Raw genomic sequence first — 20671 nt, forward strand, 5'->3', positions numbered from 1 at the left:
TAATTGCCCTGAATCACAGAATCATAGAATTATGGAGTTACAGAATCACAGTATCATAGAATGGCTCGGGATAGAAGGGACCTCAAAGCTCATCTTGGTCCAACCCCCGTGCCATGGGCAGGGACGCCTTTCACCAGACCAGGTTGCTCAGAGATCCATCCAGCCTGGCCTTGAACACTCCCAGGGATGTGTCGTCCACAACCCTGGACAACCTGTTCCAGTGCCTCATCACTCGATATCTAATCTAAACCAACTCTCTTTCAATTTGAATCTGTCCCTCCTTTTCCTGTCACTACATGCCCTTGCAAATAATCTTGTCCTATCTTTCCTGTAAGTTCTCTTCAGGTACTGGAACGCCACAATTAGGTCACCCTGAAGCCTTTTCTAGCCTGAACAATCCCAATTCTCTTAGTCCTGGGAGAGGTGCCCCATCCCTCTGACTAACTTGGTGGCCTCCTCTGGTCTCACTCCCAGAAGTCATTGTCCTTCCTGGGGTATGGGAACATGTTCTCATGACACATGTTCTAGGGGAAGCTCCCAGGGCACGAGCCCCCCTTCCCCATTACCTCCAGTCCGTCTGCAGGAGCCTGTGCCCGGCTGCGGTCTCACGCCTGGCATCACCGCTGGGTTCCCCCACTTGCCCTCCCGCTGCACGAGCAGCTCAGGCCAGCCTTTGCTTCTTGGCCCCCCTCTGCATTGCCGGTCAGCTCAGGTGGGATTTGCACAGCCCATGCAGCTTTGGGGGCAACAAGAAAATCAGGACTGGGATAATACCTGCGTGTGATGATGCCGTGTGGAAGATTCTGATCCATGGAAACCAAGGATGGAAATTTTGCATCTGCCGCCCAGCTTGTGCCAACGACTCTCCAGATAACGGAGCTTTTGTGTTGCACTTTCTGGGCTGGAGAGCCGCTGGGAAGCAGGACTGGGGGATATGAGGCTCCTAGGAGTCTGCTCGCTTGACCTCAGTCCCAGGATTCCTGTAGTTTCTTGTAAATGTGCCACAGCATGCTGAAAATTATAGACCTGAGTGATTTAACATTGCACCACAAGATAAATGCTTATAATGCTGAGCAGCTAATTCAAACAAGCATAAAGTTGTGGATGCAATGATTAACAAGGAAAGCATCTTAGACCGACACAGCAGAGTCGCACAGATGCATTTCAATTTGATATAGGTAAGTCACTGCAAATAAAGCGAGGAAACTAATCCATGGTGACATTCCAGCATACACAAGACCTAGAGGACGTGGTGGTAATGCAATGCTTGGGTAGGAGAGGACGGGTTTGAATAAGGTGTGCTTGATAAAAGAATTGAGTGCTTACAACACATTTTAGTAAACTTCAGGAAAAATTACTTACTGTCAAATAAGAAAAGAACCATTTACCAACATAATGCACATACCATTAATTAATATAGGCTGGAGTGAGTGGACACCCACTTCGAGGAGATTCTTTTAGTCTTGACAACACTGACATGCTGCTTAGGTAGAATGGTGCTCAGAGAAATTTTTTCAAGAGAAATTTTTTCAAGTAAAATTTTTGAGATTTTTAAGCTTGAAAGAGAACCACTGGAGCCTGAAATTCCTTGAGTGAGTTTATTGTGCAGCCAGCAAGCTACACAGGAATGCAATGAATCCCTTTTATTTATCTTTCTTAGCTTTATTTTTATATTGACTTTTATTGAAAAAATGTGAACAGACAATATAAAGAGTAGAAAGGGTAAATGCATGAAAGAGAAATCAAAAACAAGGAAATGCATCTTACATTTGACATGTGAAACTCTTTTAAATGAATCTGGTATAAAGCAGGAACCCTTTCAAAGACATCACTTCCACTGCTTCAAAAAAGTGTATGTAACTGGAAAGTGACCTGTTAGAGAACAAGCTCTGTTGGGATGAATATATTTTCTCTCAACCAAAAATAACTCATAAAGGAGTTTGTTTTTCTGAATAAGCTGCTAAAAGGAACATGTTTTCTCTTAAGGAGGTTAAATGTATTTGTTTAGCGGATTTCTGCTGAAGTTGTATGCCTAATCCGTGAAGGAATACTTAAAAAATTATTTGTGATCTAGTAGCGCCTCAGGTTTTGTTGAAATTTATGGGTTGGTGTTACCAACTCTTCAGGGGTATGGAAAATACTTAATTCTGTAGTACTGAAAGAGAGACCTCAGAGAGCAAGAAGAAAGGAGCTGGAGGGGTAACAATCTGCTGCGGCTGAGGGGAGCTGAGAAATACCGTGTAGAGGCAGGAGGTAACAAATGTTTAACAGGTCCAGGCTACTGAACACCATAGTCCACATTGCATGAAGGATACTTTTGCAAGAGGGCTGGAGCCAGGATGAAACAAATAAAAAAATTCCTGGAATGCCTGGCATGCCTCTGCTGAGGCACTGGGGCATAAGGATCAAACAGGCAATTTTCCAACAATCTGACCATTGCTGGTAAATCTATGGAGAAAGGATGGGTTAAAAGCCAGCACTCTAACCATGAATGATATCCTAGGATTAGGGCTTCATTTGTGAAATGCTTCAGTAACTTCACTACCTGCTCCTGAAATCTCAGAAACCTGAGTGGATTAATAGTGAAAATATGAAAATAACATCTGTCACAAAATGTGAAAAGTTCTTTGATAAGAGCTTGAAAAGAACCAAAATAGGACAAGAAAAACTGGCCAGAGTACTAAACTGAGACAATTAATTTTTGATTCATAAAGATTAATAAAATTACTAAATTTTTGGCTTAAAGTACATAAATTCCTGTATTTTGGGTCTGTACATGTTTCCCAGCAGTGTGCAGGGAGAGGAAGGAGCAGGTGAAGGTATGAAATGTGATAAATAATTCAGTTGCATTGCTTCCAATAACTTGAATATATACATATATATATATACACACACACACATATATGTGTGTGTGTGTGTGTGTGTGTGTATGTATGTATATATATTTGGATGTGGGATTTTATGCAGTGATCACTTTTGCAGCAGTGAAGTCTGTTCAAGTTGGCTTTGAAGAGTTTCCTCTTCAGAAACAAGACTGGATGGATCTTCAGCTTTTATGAAAGGGTTTCCCAGGTGGTTTTGCATGATTTAGGGGAATATAGAGTGAAATTTGTCTAAAATTGAGTAAAGAAGTGTTAATTCAGACCTGTGGTAACTAAAGGGTAAAACCAGGTTCCCCTGTTCAGGATTTTACTGTCGAGGAGCCCTTCAGAGTGGTGGCCTCGCTGGCTCCTGTTGTGAGACACCGTCTCAGGGATTCACTGGCTGCCATTCAGAGGCCATTCATTGGAAATAGGTAGCACTGAGATAACCCTGTCTGTGCTGCCAGAGGAGTGTAGACTGCTCTTGCCACCTGCTCTTTGTGAGTTCCCATGCGGCTTTTAGTTTAAAATGTAAGCAAATTTCAACTCTCTCTTTAAAACAGTGTTTTGGTGTTTGGCTGTGAAAAAAAATTGGTATTTCCAGAAAGGAAATAAAATGAATGCTAGAGGCCAGAAGATTAATCTCTGGCCATTGGGTAAGAGAACTTGGGACAGAGAAGGAGAATAACTTTGTTGATTTAATAATATTTGAGATTGACAGTCTTGTAGAAGCTTGGTGCAGTTAGTCTTCTTCACAAGAAATAGTAAAAGATGACAAATCACTTTTAAAGATAAGGTTTTAATTTTGAGTTTAACCACTGTAACTTTATCCTCTTAAAGAAGAATATTCCTGCTCTCAGATTCCATGACCCACAAAGGAATTCAAAGTGACTAGCTCAGATGTAGACATCTTGCTCCTAGGCATCCAAAGTTCAGTAAGAAAATCCCTGTTCTTCATGATCTCTTTTAGATTTTTTGATCTTGTACTTCTGATGTTTTCCATTTTTCTTGATTTGTCAGCAAGGAGCCAAACAAGTAAATAGATAGTGCTGGGTGTACCTGAAATTGGTGCAGCTTTCATACTTAGGACACTAGGCTGTGCCGTTCTTTCTTTTTGAGGGTCATGCAAGAGGCTGATTTCCCTCTAGACCCTTGTTCAGGTGTTTTATCTAAACAAACTCTATTATACTAGAATGACTTCTGAGGGCAGGGAGAAGCTCCACAAGTATTGTGCTGTGCAGGCACACTCTACCCTGCTTGTGTGTCTCAGGATGTATGTCCATGGACTTCCCACCAGACAGAAGACTGTCTGGATGAAGGCTGCTTGCAATGAGCCACAGATGTATCAGGTGAAGTGCTGACCATCAAGAGGTATGGATAAACAGACTTTTAAATCTTATTTGCTCATTTTATTTGCTAGTATATACAGAACCTTTGTGAAACAGGCAATATAACAGTGAAGGGTGAATTTTAGCTGCCTTTTATGCATAGAAGGTCTCTTGCTAACCCATCTGCATAGATTTAACTGACTTAGGAGACTGCTTCTCCAAGGAATATCTTCAAGTTTGGGCCATTATACTGCAAGTTTTGGTTGCTAACTTATCTCTCTCATTGCTGCAAGTGTTTGATGGTTTGATGCAACAGGCTTTGATTTAAAGTGTAATTATGAGAGCCTTTCAAAATACCTTGTGGTACCTGCTACCAGTAGAGGATCTGTCTCCCAGGATGTAGTGCAGAATGAGGCAAACCCTGCAAAACTTCAGAAAAGTTTGATAAAGTTACAGAGATTACAGAAATCGTGGTTCCCCTTCCCCTTCCCCTTCCCCTTTCCCCTTCCCCTTCCCCTTCCCCTTCCCCTTCCCCTTCCCCTTCCCCTTCCCCTTCCCCTTCCCCTTCCCCTTCCCCTTCCCCTTCCCCTTCCCCTTCCCCTTCCCCTTCCCTTCCCTTCCCTTCCCTTCCCTTCCCTTCCTTTTTCTGTTAAGCAAGGGGAGGCTGGAATTAACAGTGTAAAATCTTAGTGAGTAGATTGTGCTGAGCAGTGCGGTTCACCTCCATTATTCTTCCAGTCTCAAATGTTTACCAGCCAATCAGAGCATTCCTTAAAAACAGAGATTTATAGTGAAAAGTCAGGTCTAATTGAATTTCTTCATTAAGAACACCATCAAACAGATACAGAACACCTTATACCACCTTGTTTAAATTAGATTCATTTTTCTGATTAATTATTAAAAGGGAAGTTTAAAAAATCATAAAATCTTAAGTGCTATTAAAAATTGATTAGGAATGCATTTTTTCATTGACCCAGTTTGTATTTTTTTTTTAATTTTTTTTTTTTTTTTTTTTTTTGGTCAAAGCTAATACATTTGAGTAGATGCCTCAGACAGAAGTTTGTAATCATTTGGTCATCAGTCAATTAATCACAGCTTCATAAATATTGATCTCAGATTACATTTATTCTTCATTCTTGAAAGATAGTTTTTTATTAATTTAGGCTCACTCACATACGTTGTGGTTTACACTGAAATTATTTTTAAAAGTTGTATTAAAATTTAATTGGAGCAGCCAGCCAACAGTGCAGCCGCTGCACATTGTGCCACCTTTTGGCAGATTTGTCACCTCCTCCTGAAAGGTCCTGAGTGCCCATGGGTCATCCTGCAGGGATTGCTGACTGGCATCTGTCACCTATAAACCTCTTCATATGGAAGATACACACTGCTCATCCCAGGCAGGAGTAATTTCTGACTACGTGTGGATTTTTCTGAGAGTAGCGAAGACGGCTCTGATGTTTCTCTTCTCACCCTCAGTGGCTATGTCCTGATTCCTGGTAGTCCATCACAGATGGTGGTATCTTTCTGATTCTCATACAGCACTTGGCTGCCCCTTGGCCTCTGCCAGACATCCCAAAAGCCATGTGAGTGGTGTGTTTGTGGGTACATGGGTTGAATGTCCCCAGCCCTGCTGCAGTCCCTGTCATGGAGGTCATTCATGACCTTGTGACTCACTCTGGGATGGTGAGGGTACTCAGAAACGCTCTTGCATTGCCTGCTACTGCTTCTCTTCTGCCTAGAAAAAAATCCAGTGCTTACTTTTGTAGAAGTTGTGTCTGTAAACAGAAATGATAGGAATTTTTGAAGTGAGATGCTGCAAGGAAGAGGAAGGACTCTTTGATCTGAGCATTTGGAGGAAACAGTCCTTCTCATGGCATGTTCATCACACCTGAAGCAGTACTGAACAATACAAGCAATCTTTATTAACATTTCTGGTCCAGTTGCACCTAATAATCTCCATCTTGACAATTAATTATCTTTTTTGTGTCTGTGTTTGTGGTTATGCTTGATCTTGTAGTTTAAGAAACAGATATATTGACATATCAGGGGTAAGGAGTACACATCTGAAGAGTGACCTGAAGCATTCCCCACATAGGATGCATCCTTTTCTACCCCATACTTTGTATTTTACTCTGAATGCTGTACTTCATGCTGAGAATGACAAATTTCTTTGTTGGCTTCTGCAGTACATTTGGTTCTTTGTCCTATCCTCTGGTAGAAAAAGCATGTCAAAGTCAACATTACCTAAAATCTCACTTGTCTGAGGACTTTGGAGTAATGGGATCATGTAGAGACTGTTATCTTTTACAGCTCCGAAAAATTCTATGATTCATCTTTAATGTCTGACATCAAAACTGGTTGCCCGTTGTTGTCACTCCAAAACTCTTATTTATTCTGGCACAGCTCTTCTGAGAGGCTCTGAAATACAGCTTCAAATCATGAGCAGCAGAGTGTCCTGGTGTGCTCTTCAGGAGTCATGTGGACCCCTGTTAGCATTCCTTATTTTTGCTGATGGAGAATGGATCATTTTTGTGACTAACCATTTATCTAAAGTTGCAGAAAGCTGATGTAATTTCCAGAGTCCTATTCCCCAATCAAATATAGCACTCATTTACCATAAAAAATTAAATCACTCTGCAGCAACTTATCAGACCCCTTCCTTTAAATCTGTCACACACAATGCTTTTCTGCACTTTCAGAAAAGTCAGCCTGTAAGGATCATGCCAGACACATGTGCAGAGGGCATTCAGATAACCCATTTGTTTTACAAATAGCTGTGAAGATTTAAGGTATTTTCACCTCTGAGCTGTTTGCTACTTCTGTTCTTATCTGTTTGCTGCAAAGTCAGACTCGTTTTTTGCTTTAATTATCCATGTACTATGGACATGCTGGACACAGTTTGTTTGTTTTGCATTATGGCAAATCTAGAAGGGCATTGTCTGCTATGGCACAGTCATTTCCAGCAGAGAAATGCTAGCAAGGGTATGCAACTGGGGACATGTTAAATTGCTCCAGCTGTAACCTTAAAAAATGTTTGTCTGTTCTCTGGATTGTGTAATCAGAAGTGAATTCTGAGGTCAGTTGCAGCTAACATCTTCAAACAGGAGGGATGCCAAGGAGATCCAGGAAATACATCACCCTCTGACCAGTACTTTGCAATGGTGTGATGGCTGGAACCAGGTTATCCAGGTTATCCAGTTTATCCAGTGGTTTGACAGATGCTACAGTAAATTTGAGCAGTGTTTTACACTGTTCCGAGTTCGGTAATTCCAGACAATCTTTCCTGGCAGAAAAAAAAAGAAAAAGAAAAACTGCAAAGCAATAGAGAGAGATAATTGTAACAGTGCCCCAATTCTTCCTGGCTTTTTGCTGCAGACACCTGCAAAATGGCCCAATTGGTGTTTTCCCACTGAAGTATTGTGTCACTAATTCACTGCTCAACAACTTCAGCACTTCTGAGAATGAGTATGGTAGGTGAATAAAAGGTACTAGATTACGATTTTTTTTTTTTTTTTTAATGTAATCTTTCCCTAAACATGTGGAGTTCTTTTAGTCCACATTATGCAAATCTGTGTATTTTAATGAGATTCTTTGAACTTCAGAATAATGTAAGAGAAAAACAATGCATTTTCTGTGAGTATATGCAGTAGATACATCTCCTTCTTTCAATTTTGCATTAATTGGATTGAATTGATTAAATTTAGCCAAGATTTGAAAACCTTTCTTGTTAAAAACATAAAAAAGTGTAAATTTGCATTTTGTTAATATATATATATATGGTTTTTCTTGGCTCAAGATCAGAGGCCTCTGGGGTGTAGTGGCAACCAGGGCATCCTACATGGCTCCTCGCAGGACCAGGCATTTGCCAGAAAGAAATAAAAAGTGCTATAGATGCAAATCAGTCCTCAATCTTTCTTTCTTGACTTACCTCTGAAGTCTGTAATCCCAGTTTCTCCATTTCTCCATTGCAAGAATGTTTAGCAAATATGTTCAATATTCAAGTAATTTTTCTTCTTGTCTATCATTCTGTCATTGTCATGTCACTGGATTAAAACAGAAATCTCCCACCCTGCTTTTAGTACTTTAATAATAGCTTGTCAGATGTGACTTCAGTGACTTCAGAGAGCTCCTGGGACACCACAGTTCACGTAAATGTAGACTTAGCCTCTGAGGCAAGTTTCAGGAAAAACAGTCAAGAAAGAGGCATCTGTACAGATCTTAATTTGACAAGAGAAGAAGGGAGGGAAGGATGTAACGTCTATCCAGGAACTGCTGCAGTTTTATAAGCTTTGTGCTATTGTTTTTCAAATCTTTCCAGGGGGTTTATGTTAGGAAAGAAATGGAGAAACAGAAGAGTAAAGAGAGAAGTAATTGGAATGAACACCGAATGGGCAGAGTGAGGGGCCAATGAGAAAACTGCAGAGATACTGTGATGATGTTATCAATATCCATCAATTCTGGCTTGAGCGATGGCTGCAGCTGTTCTTGCCAGCTTTGCTCCTTGCAGCTCATCCCTGCAGCTTCCCCCACTCCTCCGTGTCCATGGGGGTAGAGGAGGTGGTGTCCCAGTGGCTTTGAGAGGGGCTCCCTTGCTGTGTGTGCTCTCTTTGAGGAACTCATAAAGAGCCCTTTGAAGGGAGTGCAGGGTGCACAGCTTCCATCTTGGCTATCTGAAAAATAAACAAGAATTTTTTCTAGATTCCTCTACACCCAACAAAAAGTTGCAGATATCTACATAGGAGCAGATACCACCAACCACATCTGGGAGTCACTGCCAAGAAACAGAGCTTTCTAGGATATGAGACATCACCTCTTCAGATAAACATCCTAAATAAATTCGATGAATTGTATTCTATGAGTGCCTAGTTTTAATTCAGGGTCTATAAAGTGTTGCTAGAGTGAGTTGGCCAGGCATTGTAGATTAGTCTTAGGACTGACAAGGTGAATCCCACACTTTGGTATTAGAAAGCTGGGTGAAGAAACATCTGTTTCAATTTGATTGACAAAAAAATTGTGAAGTCTGACCAGTAACTAAGGATCTTGATTTCAGGGACATTTCAGCAATCATATCCTAAATGCAGCAGGCTTTAGTTCCAGATGTTTATTTTCTGGGGGGACACTAAGGCAGACTTGCTTGCAATTCTGTTTTCCTGAAATGAACCAAAGTCTTGCTTAATGACAAATCTATAAATGAACCATTTTGCCAGATGTACTGCACCAATACTTTTCTTTGTGAGTCTTACTTGCTACAAAACATCATTTGAAAAGGATTGTACTCTGGCAATAAAATCAGAGAACTTTTGGAACTTTTTTGTACATAATTTATTCACCTTTTTTTTTTTTTTTTTTTTTTTTTTTTTCTTTTTTCCCCATCAAATATTTTCTAGTTTTCAGAGAAAGATCTTTGGTAGCTTTAAAGAGTATAATGAAGTTAGTTGAGGAATACATGAACTTGTTTAAAATGCTTGTAGGAAAGCTGGACTGCTGTATCATCTGTGCTGAAATATATGAGTAATTAATTTGCTAAGTGCAACGAGGAAAATTCAAACATTCCAACTGTTTATATCTGACCTTGGTTTTGATTTACTTGCAAATGTTCATTTGTAGAAAGTCAAATAAGAACTTTGATCTTACAGTGTTCCCCTGAAAAAAACCCAAAAATCCCAGCTTTCATTGGAATTGAAGACTGAGGAGGCAACCTCCAGTGTCTGTACCTGAAGACCTCTGTGCTCAGAGCTGCTATTTCCTTCCTTGGGAATTTTTCCTAAGTACAGAGATGAACAGGAACTAAGAGTAGGAGCAGAGGCATTGTTGTAGTTTCATCTGAAAATTAGGCTTATAGGGGCTATAAAATGTTGTAGGTTTATTTTTGTTTTTTGGTTGTGTGTTTTCATTTTTTTTTTAATGTAATAGACTACAGGTATTTTAGATTTAAATTGTACACCTTTAAGCTGAAAGGAGAATTGCCCCTTAATAACTGATAATTTAATAGCACATCTAAATGTGTTTTAAAATACTTCTATTTACCTATTAAGATGAAATAGACTGTATGTTAATTTGACAGAATATCCATGTTCCCTGAACTTAGGGCTATAAAAATTGTTCATCTGCTCAGTCACAGGCCATTTAATTTTGGATGCATCATTGCCAGTTGGTTACAGTAATTAGCATTCTCTCTATTGTAGCAGCTTCCCTGAAGCTATGCTAAGTAGGGTTACACTTCTGTATGGAAACATAAGCAGCCTTGTGCAAATGAGCCCGGCCACCCATCTTAGAGACAGAAGCCCTAGCTACAGCTTCTTGGCTCAGGGTGCCCTGTATGCCCACCTGCAGATCTTATTTACTGGTTATTAATGACATGAAGTGCAGGCAGCTGTGAAAGGCACAGCATGGCAGCTTAAAGCCTCTGCTCCAAACTATTCTCTCAGCCTTGTCATTTCTTTGAGTGACACCTAATTTCCTTCTTTTTTTTCTTTTTTTTTTTTTTTTTTCCCCTTTATACTCTCTTTTAATGAAGTTATAGGACAGAAATAAATTCTCTGGGTGTAAATTGTGTGTGTGTATATATATATATATGTATATATATATATATATATATATATATATATATATGAGGCATAGCATTTGGAAACACACTTCCTTGCCAGTTAAAACATGGGTTGTCAGATAAAAATGTTTTGATAAATCCTTTGTTATTATGAACATATGCTGCAAATATTTTGGGTTAGTATGGTTTTCCATGTTTCCTAATGCCTAAAGTAGTGTTTTTATTGTATTTTTAATGGAGACACCGACTGCCAGCACCAGATTATGAGTAGTGCTGAAAATGTTCTTTTATAAAGGCTAGAATAAACAGCACAATTGATAAAACCATAAATAAATTAAAAAGAAGTCAAGGTTTTTTGCCAGTTGTTCTGCAGCCTGTGCGCATTTTCTTGTTCTGTGTGAAATGTCTATGCTTTCTTTTGGTTTCCTGGGAAACAAGTGAGGGGTGGTATGCACTGCAAGATGTACTCTAAGAATAATTCTTCCCATTTAATCCACTCTGATTTTTACTTCTTAATATACTGGAAGGTAACTAATATTTAATACCATGAAATGTATCTGTGCATGTTTAATGATTCAATTAATCAGAGAGAAACCTTCTTTATAATTAAATATGGATAGGCTATAGTCTTTTCTTCTCATTGACTGATGCTTCTGAGAATAAGGGATAAGAATAATTTTATATCATTATTCTGTGTGCCTTTTATTAGAACTCTGAACTGTTTGGGTGTAAAATCAATGATAGAAGTACATTTTTTTTTAGACTTATGCACGCTGCAGTTTCTGTATTCCATAAAAGTCTAACCATATGAATTTAGATACCAATACCACAAAGACTTATACGTGTTTAAGCACAAGAGGAGTTCAACTGATGCTATTGTGATTACTCACATTAAGTTTAAAGACTGTGCTAGAGCCTTTGTAGGACTGTCTTGTTCAATTTCTGGAAGAGGCCTGATGTGAGCTTGGAAAGGTTGTATATGCTTGCTCTGTAATTCTTGATTTGATGATGACTTGGAGCCATAGCTCATTTCCTTATAAGTAGCCATTTTATTAATCTGGCCATGGACCCCTCTTGACTTGATTATTTAAAGAAAGGTTACAAAGCCCAGTATGACTTATGCTTCCACACTTCTATACAAAATTCTTTAAGTATAGGCTAAAAAAAGCCAACTGTTGACAATACACTGTGCAGATGGAGGGCATCTTTTGGGAAGTTAATAAAATAATGATGTATATACAGGCAGATTTAAATATGGAAATGGAGATTTCCTGCTTCTTGATTTTGTATAAATTGTTGGATATATTTGTTTAATGATTTATACCGAGCCTCAAGCCATAGCAACTAGGTGCTGTTTACAAAAGTTAAAGCATAAGTTACATACACAGCCTACAGCGGGCTTCATTAAATGACCACTTATGCTGCCAAGGGTACCATATGTTAATAGCCGTATTGTGGGACCCCTTCTCAAGTTAGTCACTGCTCATATTTCACATAGTCATTTTTTACAACTTATGTACCTACCTTTTTAATGACAGGATATTTTTCATTGTCATTTTAACAGGAAATAATTAGCAAAAATATCAAATGCCAGAATTTTCCCTTATAAGTAGTCTAAGTTTACAATGGGTAGTAGAGTGACTAGTTTGAAGAATAAAGATGTGGTTATACTATTTCTATAGCACTTCAGTCAAAGAAGGACCCATTAATTTGTTTTTAGGGTGACCTTAAACAAGAAAAATGAGTGTTTTGTGCAGTGAGGGTCCAGGTGTCTGGTGTGTGTTATTTGAATGTTTCTGTTGAGAATTTAGAAACTGTGGACAAAACCCTGGCATCCATGGAATATCACCAAGACTAGGTTTTCTTTCTTAGGGCATTCAGGTGTTCATTGGGAAGGTGATATTCATTGAAAAGAAAACCAATAACTGTTGCTAGAGGACATGAATAAATACTCACAGATCTGACTCTACGAGATGAAGGCTGAAGAAGAAGAAGACTTTATTATTTACTAAGACCTCACTTTTATAGGTGTTGAAGAATGACCAGGGATTGGAGAATAAGGTTACCACCTCTCCATCCCACTGGCCAGGCTAGAAGTCCATCAGTTGATTCTCATCAGAAAGGAATGTGAAAAACACTGATTATTTACGGTACAGACTGTGAGAATTCAGCTACAGAGATGTAAACGTCTCACAAAGCTCACATAATATGGTAACAAATAACCTTCTCTGGAAAAATAATCCAGCCAGTATATAAGTAGGAACTGATGCCAGCTATCATATTTGGAACACCTTTGTGCCACTGATTTCAGAGATCAGTGCTCAAGGATTAAAGCACCCCTTCATTGCTGATGTCCCAGTTTCCTTGACTGGAGTGAAGAGCTGAAACAATGTTATTCCATTGGAGAGTGAAAGGCTGTTGATTGTGAGCAAATGTGCCTCAGGTAAGGATGCCAACATCTATGTCTGTCCTGAAGGAACTTCTGTCAGCCTTTATATATACAAACTGCGGGATGATCTAGCAAGGAATTTTATCAACTTGTGTTTAGTGTAGGTGCAGAGTCAGCAGGTAGCAAAACCTCACAATAAGCTGTGCTTGTCATCTGCAGATGAATAATAGTGAAAGGTTTGGACCATGCTAAGCAGTCACACATTGGGAAAGAGTTTAAGTCATTTTGCAGGAATTCACTATTTCATAGTGTTTTAATCAGCAGTAGGCTTATTACATATATTACTAGTAATAATATTTTATTATTTACAGTATGTTTGAAACTTCTCCCCTTGTGAGGTCACCTTCAGGAAGTCTTCTGTGAATGTGTATTATTGTATGATCTTGAACTATGTCACTTCATCACACTATGGGGTGAAAAACATGTGAAATATTCTCTTGAAAAGTCAAGGTTCTCCCTCTCTTAAAACTCCAGTTTCTAGCATGAATGGGTTGGGAAATGATGCTTAAAACCCTAACATTTTTATGCACAAAAAAATGTTCTTAAGATGAATGTTTCACTTTTGACTCATGGTCATTTGCAATTGGGGTACAAGTCCACTTTTGGTGAATTTTTTTTTAAAGGCAAATATGACATTATTGACTACCACCTGTCACATGGTTGTGCAAGTTAATACTGACATATATGTGTGACATAGGGGATACAAATACCTTTTATTCATGAATATGAAATGAAATGTGAAGAGTAATCAAGTTAATTTTTTTCTGGGTCCCAACTTCAGGGTACTCTTGCTCAAGGTTTTCAGAAAAAAATGGAATTGTAGGTAATTGGGTACAGTAGAGAGAGAAAAGCAGTTGAGACCCAATATTTGGAAACATTGACTGTGAGATCTTTTGGACTGTGTAAGAGTTCCAGAAAGAAGTCTAACCACTAAGTTTTAGGGTCCTGCGCTTGGGTCACAACCCCATGCAGCACTACAGGCTTAGGGGAAAGTGACTGCACATCTCTCTGACAGAAAAAGACCTGGGGGCCCTGACTGACAGCTGTGTGAATCTGAGCCAGCTGTGCTCAGGTGGCCAAGAAAGCCAGTGGCATCCTGGCCTGTATCAGCAAGAGTGTGGCCAGCAGGGCCGGTGCAGTGATTGTCCCCCTGTACTCAGCACTGGTGAGGCTGCACCTTGAATGTGTCCGGTTTTGGGTCCCTCACTGCAAATAAGACAGAGAGGCAATGGAGAGTGTACAGAGTAGGGCAGTGGAGCTGGTAAAGTGTCTGGAGCACCAGTCTGATGAGGAGCAGCTGAGGAAGCTGGGGTTGTTTAGCCTGGAGGAAAAGGAGGTTCAGGGGTTACATCACTCTCTGCAGCTCCTGAAAGGAGGTTGCAGTGAGGTGGTGGTTGGTCTCCTCTCCCAGGTAACAAAGGACAGCTCAACAAGAAACAGGCTCAAGTTGTGTCTTAGGTTGGATATTTCTTCAATTTCTTCAATGAAAGGCTTGTCAAGGATTGGAACAGGCTGCCCAGGGAAGTGCTTAAGTCACCTGAAGGTATTTAAAAGATGTGTAGATGTGGCACTTAGGGGCATGGTTTAATGGTGCTCTCAGCAGTGCTGGGTTAATGGTTGGACTTGAAGATCTTAATGGTCTTTGTGAACTTAAATGATTCAATGATTCTATGATTATAGTTTGGATCCAACTACATCGTGCCTGGGCAGCAGTCTGGGATTCCTTATATTGAACTGAAAGTAATAATAGCAGCATAAAAATGTGTGAGACTGCTGCATGCAGTGGCCTAGTGCTCCCAGTGCATAGTTGAGATATAGCCAGAACATGTCCCTGGACTTTAATAATGGACAATGCTATTATGGGTAGTGATTTCTTGCTGTAAGTTCTGGCTTAAGCAGTGTAAGGGCAAACAACCTGAGCATGCTTTTTTCTGTGGCTCCAACTCCCTTATGCTACTTGCTGTCTTTGCTCACTGCTTTGTAAGGGGTTCTAAAGCATGGAAATTGAAATTGGGAAGCCTTACGCTTTCTTGTGTACAGCATGAATCCCAGTGACTCTCAGTTCTGGCATTTTCACAAAAGCAAAACTTCACACACATTTTGAACTTGACGCTTCAGCCTTTGAATTTAGGATTTGGGATTAATGATATTTGTATGAAGGATTTTAATTCAGTGTTGGTTGCCACAGGGCTCCCCAAGTTTCCTTCTGGATGTAGCTCTGTAGCCATGGTTTCCTAACCTTTGCTCCACCATAGGAGCACTGTTCCATACATTGAAGGAACAGCCCTGACTTGAATTCCTGGATTCTGCAAACTTGTGTTTGGGATGCTGTAAATTCAGGTGTTTGGATCAGCCTTCTGTGCCACTATAAATTATTTTGTTAATAACTTACCTAGGATTTGCCACTGTTTTTGTTGTATCTCTCAGACAAAATAGTAAATTGGCTCCACGTTGTTCCACTCCCAAATCTGACATTTTTTATTTTTGAGTTATGGTTGTATGAGTTGCATTCCTATGCTTTCTGTTTGGAAAGACTTATATTTCCATTCTTGTGGAATGTTATTAGTTTTGGCTCTCCAGTGAATGACATTTCCATCACTAGCTTCTCCCTTGTCTTTGAGTCTACAGAAGTAAATTAGACTTGCCCCCTGGAGCTTTCTGAGACAGAGGTAATCTTCTGGTATATTTCAAAGTGAGGTTCTTGTATCTGATGGAAGGCTCTAGTTGTGACAGCAAAACAAATAGTGAATAAATATGCTTTTAGGCTTGTAAGTGGATGTCAAGGAAAACAACTAAGAAGCAAAATCACCTGCGATGGCACTGTCCCTTTCATTTTTACAGAGAATCAGAGAAGGGGAAACTCTGGAAGCAAAAAAGAGAGCTGAGCATCTGTAAAGACCTGCATCTGTGTTAACAGCTTGCCAAGGAAACTGATGCCTGTACATTAATCTGAATTATCACAGCCAGTTTTCCTTTTGCAACCAGCTCAATCACAGCATCACAATCTCATTCTTGAACTGGAGGTGAACTGAGCACAGCATGCTGACAACATTAGGAAACCTAGAGAAGGAGACAATTAAATTTACTGATACTAGACAGTTCAGAAACAGAGAAGATGATGGGACCACAGTTCTCTTTTCACCTAGGTATTAACATCATAATCCTAGTTTCTTCAATGTTCCGAGTTCTCTTTTTTTCCAGACAAAAACATTTTCATCTTTGGAGTGTCTCTGTTATGTCAGTTTTTCCTGGCAATTTATGCTTATTTTCCTCTTTATGTGAGAGGTTTTTTTAAAATGCTATCACTAACTTTCTAACTTGTGGGTAGCAACTCACAAATCCTGTCTTCCTAGTCATGTGTGTGAATGATGTGTTGTGTTCAGCAAATATAATCCCTTGAGGTGGAATAAGTATTATAGATTAAGAGCATTTTCAGAATCATCCAGAAGTTTTTGAGGAGACAGGAGAGTATTTCACAGTGCAAATACTGAACATTTTAATTGTATTTTAGGTTTTTATATATATATATATATATATATATTTTTTTTTTTTTTTCTTTTTAACCTGCTAAGACTCAGTGATTGGTACTGAGCTATATCCAAAATAATGGGGGATAGTTTTCCAGGATGAATATATAGTTGTCTACTCCTTTCTTTCCGAGTAGAAGTGGTAAACTGGCTATACCCAAAGTAGCAACTGGGTTTGTTGGACAACTATGTTGCATGGCTGAGCTTAGGTGCTAAAGACCCACTGGGAAAAGTAACAGATCCCAGACGATTTCTCAATGCAGGGTAGAAATATTTATTCCCACTTTCAGAAATGCTTGGGGATTTTTGTATTTCTATTTGTGTGGATGTTCAGGTCTCCTATTCTTTCCTTAGGTAGATGCATGGAAAAGCTGGAGAAGTGGCCCCGTGGAAATCTCATGAGGTTCAATGAGTCCAAGTGCAGGGTGGTGGACCTGGCTCTGGGACAATCCCCAGTATCAGCACAGGCTGGGATGAAGAGATGGAGAGCAGCCCTGCCCAGAAGGGCATTGGGGTACTGGTGGATGAGAGGCTGGACATGAATCAGCACTGTGCACCTCCAGAAAGCCAAACATGTTCCTGGGCTGCACCCAGAGCAACATGGCCAGCAGGAAGAGATTGGAGATTCTGCCCCTCTGCTCTGCCCTGGTGTGACCCTACCTGCAGTGCTGCATCCAGCTCTGGTGTCTCAGCATAGGAAGGACATGGACAGAGCAACCTATCTAATGAAAGGTGTCCCTGCCCTAGCCCAGGGACTAGATGATCTTTAATGTCTCTTGCAACTCAGAACATTCTATGATTCTAAGACATTAAACAGAAAGTTTTCTAACATCAGGTCTGTAGCCACTGTGGAGTACCCAATCCTAAAATATACTGGGAAGGCTTGAGAGGTATGTTTGCTTCATCTCAGGGCTGTTGGGAAACTCTTGGCTACATATGCACATGTTTTTGCTTTGCTTTTGATTTTTTTCAGTATCCTGCACTATTATGCCGCCTGACCTCCTCCTGCAGGGCGGAGCCAGCTTCTCAGCAACGTCTACAGTTTGGAACTGTTTGGGTTGGTGGCAAATATTTTCTGCTGACATGAGCTAAGGGACTTTGCTAAGCATGGAAATGTACTTACAAAAAAGTACTTGAAGGCTGAGCTCATAGCACAGGTGGGTGGGATTTTTCATAAATTTGGAGCTGGATTTTTAAAGGCACTTGGCACACCTCATGCTTGGAGAGATTTTCCAAATCAACTTGAAGTAACAGAAGCAGGTCATTTGTTTTACCTAGCTTTGGCTGTCTGATCAGCTGACTGACTAGACTTTCTCCGCAGAGACCTGTGAGGATTAAAAAGAGTGCTTGCTTGTCTCAAACACTGTTAAGGCCACAGAAGGAGTTTGCCATGAGATAAGCGCATGAGGGAGTGATGGGATGGTGCTGATTCCAGGCCTGGAAGAGGTGAGACCTGGTTAGAACAACCTGGGTACTGCAGCCAGACAAACATTCCCACTGTGGCAAAATTTGTAAAGAGGCGACTGCTCGCGTGCACATCACCAAAGATCAACCCAAGTTATGGGACAGATGGCATCTGTGACCACCACCAACCATTGACCTGTCCCCCCATCTCCCCACCTCTTCAAATATGCCTCTGTGAATACCTGGAACTTAGACTGTGAGATAAGATACCGCAGATAACATAAAGGTGATACAATTGTCTGAGTGTTATCTCAGACCTAGGGGGAGGATAACAAAACTGGGGAGAAGAATGCATCACCAATAATGGACACAAAGAATGCAGAATTTATGGGCCACAACGTAAGTCAGTTCAGCAACTGTGCTGAAATCAGATCAGAATGGGTAAAAGGTAATTCCAGCAGGGGGAGACCACGATCACCAGCTTTTAATCCAGCTACCCAAAAAACCCACCAACTCAAAAGAAGAGAAAGACTGAATCTGCAAACTGATTAGCATTAGAGTCAAGGAAATAATTTAACCAATAGTGTGAGAGAACTGTGTAGGCAATGAGCATTTATTTCTTTGTTCACTAAAATGTATAAATAGTGCAAAGTTTTGAACAACCTTGGGGTCCTCCACCACTAAGGATGAAGAAGAACACATGGAATGCTGCTGGATCCTCATGTGGATCTTCTGCTTAATCTGTCTGTTTCTCCCTCTATCTCCTCTCTTTTCTATTTCTTTATCTCTACCTCCCATTCATGGTTATCTTAAATCCATACTATTATTGGCCTATGGCCTACTTGGGCCTATGGCCTTGTTTGCAGCTTATTTCGGGCAGAGACATCTCTCAATATTTGTATCTTAACAAGAGACAAGAACTTCCAGATTTCATCCCAGGCAAAAATAGCTGCCTAAGATAAATGGATTGGACCAGTCTCTCATATCCCACTGGGTGATGAAAGTAAGAGAAAGTTAATTTACAAAACCCCTACTTGTGCTATTACTATCAAGACAATACCGTGGAATTATGGAATTCTGCCATTTGGAGGTTATAGGAGGGCTGAACTTGTTGAAATATGTTTTCTGCCTGACAGGTTTTTTTGTGTTTTTTTTTTTGTGGATATTAACTCTGGCCTCCTGTCCTACTCCTAATGCTTGTCAACCAAAAAACTTACTGCCATGCCTAATATCATTGAGTACTTCTAGTTGAAGGATAATACAAACACATATAAGTTCAAATTTTATGGGTTTTTTTAGCTGGATTCATAAAACTGTATCTGACATAAACCAAACACATTTTTTAAAAGCAACCATATATTCAAGTTACATTTTGTGAAAACTCTTTTTTTTTCCCATTTATTTCACAATGATATACCATATCAAACATTATTTATTTTATCAAATTTTATTTATTTACCAGCAAATAAAGTATAAATGCTTTGCAGAGACCTGTAACCCAGTTATAGACTACTTTTTTTAACTACTTACTGTAGCTTTGCAGGATGATAACTATTTTTAATGTGTTTATGGAGGTCTCACTAACCTGAAAAAATTCGTCACATCTATTTCAAATATGAGCAAATTGTGTTAGTACTACATCTGTACTGATAATTGTCTTTGGAAATCTTTCTGCCCATGGTTCTTGCCCATGGTGTGTTATGCTTTCTCAAGCTGCTCCTGGGGATGATATGGGAGCTTGTGAAGGACATCTCTGATTCCCAGAGGCAGCTTGGATAAGAAGGCCTCCTTGTTACAGGGAATAGTAGGGTTTGGGTCTAACATGGTCACCTGGGCTGTGTGATGCAGGCTGACCACAGCACAAGCGAGTGCACCAGGGAGTATCTGATTTACTGACGGACCTGTGGCTTTGCAGCAGTAAATAGTTAACACAAGCCAGAAAACAGAGAAGAAAAACCTCCCTAAAATGGTATTCATTCTTGTAAGAACACAGATAAATACACAGATGAATCTGGTGACAAGGTTATATACTTAGTCACAGGTGTCCAACTCATTCTGTGGGTGGGGTTTATTTTTTCATTTTTATTGCCATGTCCCATTAGAGATGACAAAATGTAAAGAGACATTTTAGAAACTTAGGTCCCAAGCTTGCACTACATGAAAAGTTCTCATAATGGTGAGTGCCTTAGACTCCAAAAGCCCCTTCTTTCTGGATTTTCATGTTCTTCTGTTTCAGTGGTTTTGTGAGGGAGCATTGTTCAAGTCTGTCTACATGCATTTTGGCTGTGATTCCTTTTCCTCTTGCATTCATGTGCATTCTGTTTAATCTTGGCCCAGTAGTTTCAATATATATTTGATTTTGTTTTCATTTTCTTCTCATTTGAAATTTTCCAGTGTCTTCAGTTAAGCTCCACATGGCTGGCAAATTTAAGGAATGACCCCATTCTTGTGCCAGACAAAGAGTCTCTCAGAAGCCCACCTAATAATGACTTCCATCTTCAGACAACAAATTGAAGTCTTTAACTGGCTACTGTACATACCCTTCAAGAGCAATT

This window comes from Hirundo rustica, chromosome 2, assembly GCF_015227805.2.
Source record: "Hirundo rustica isolate bHirRus1 chromosome 2, bHirRus1.pri.v3, whole genome shotgun sequence".
Lineage (NCBI taxonomy): Eukaryota > Metazoa > Chordata > Aves > Passeriformes > Hirundinidae > Hirundo > Hirundo rustica.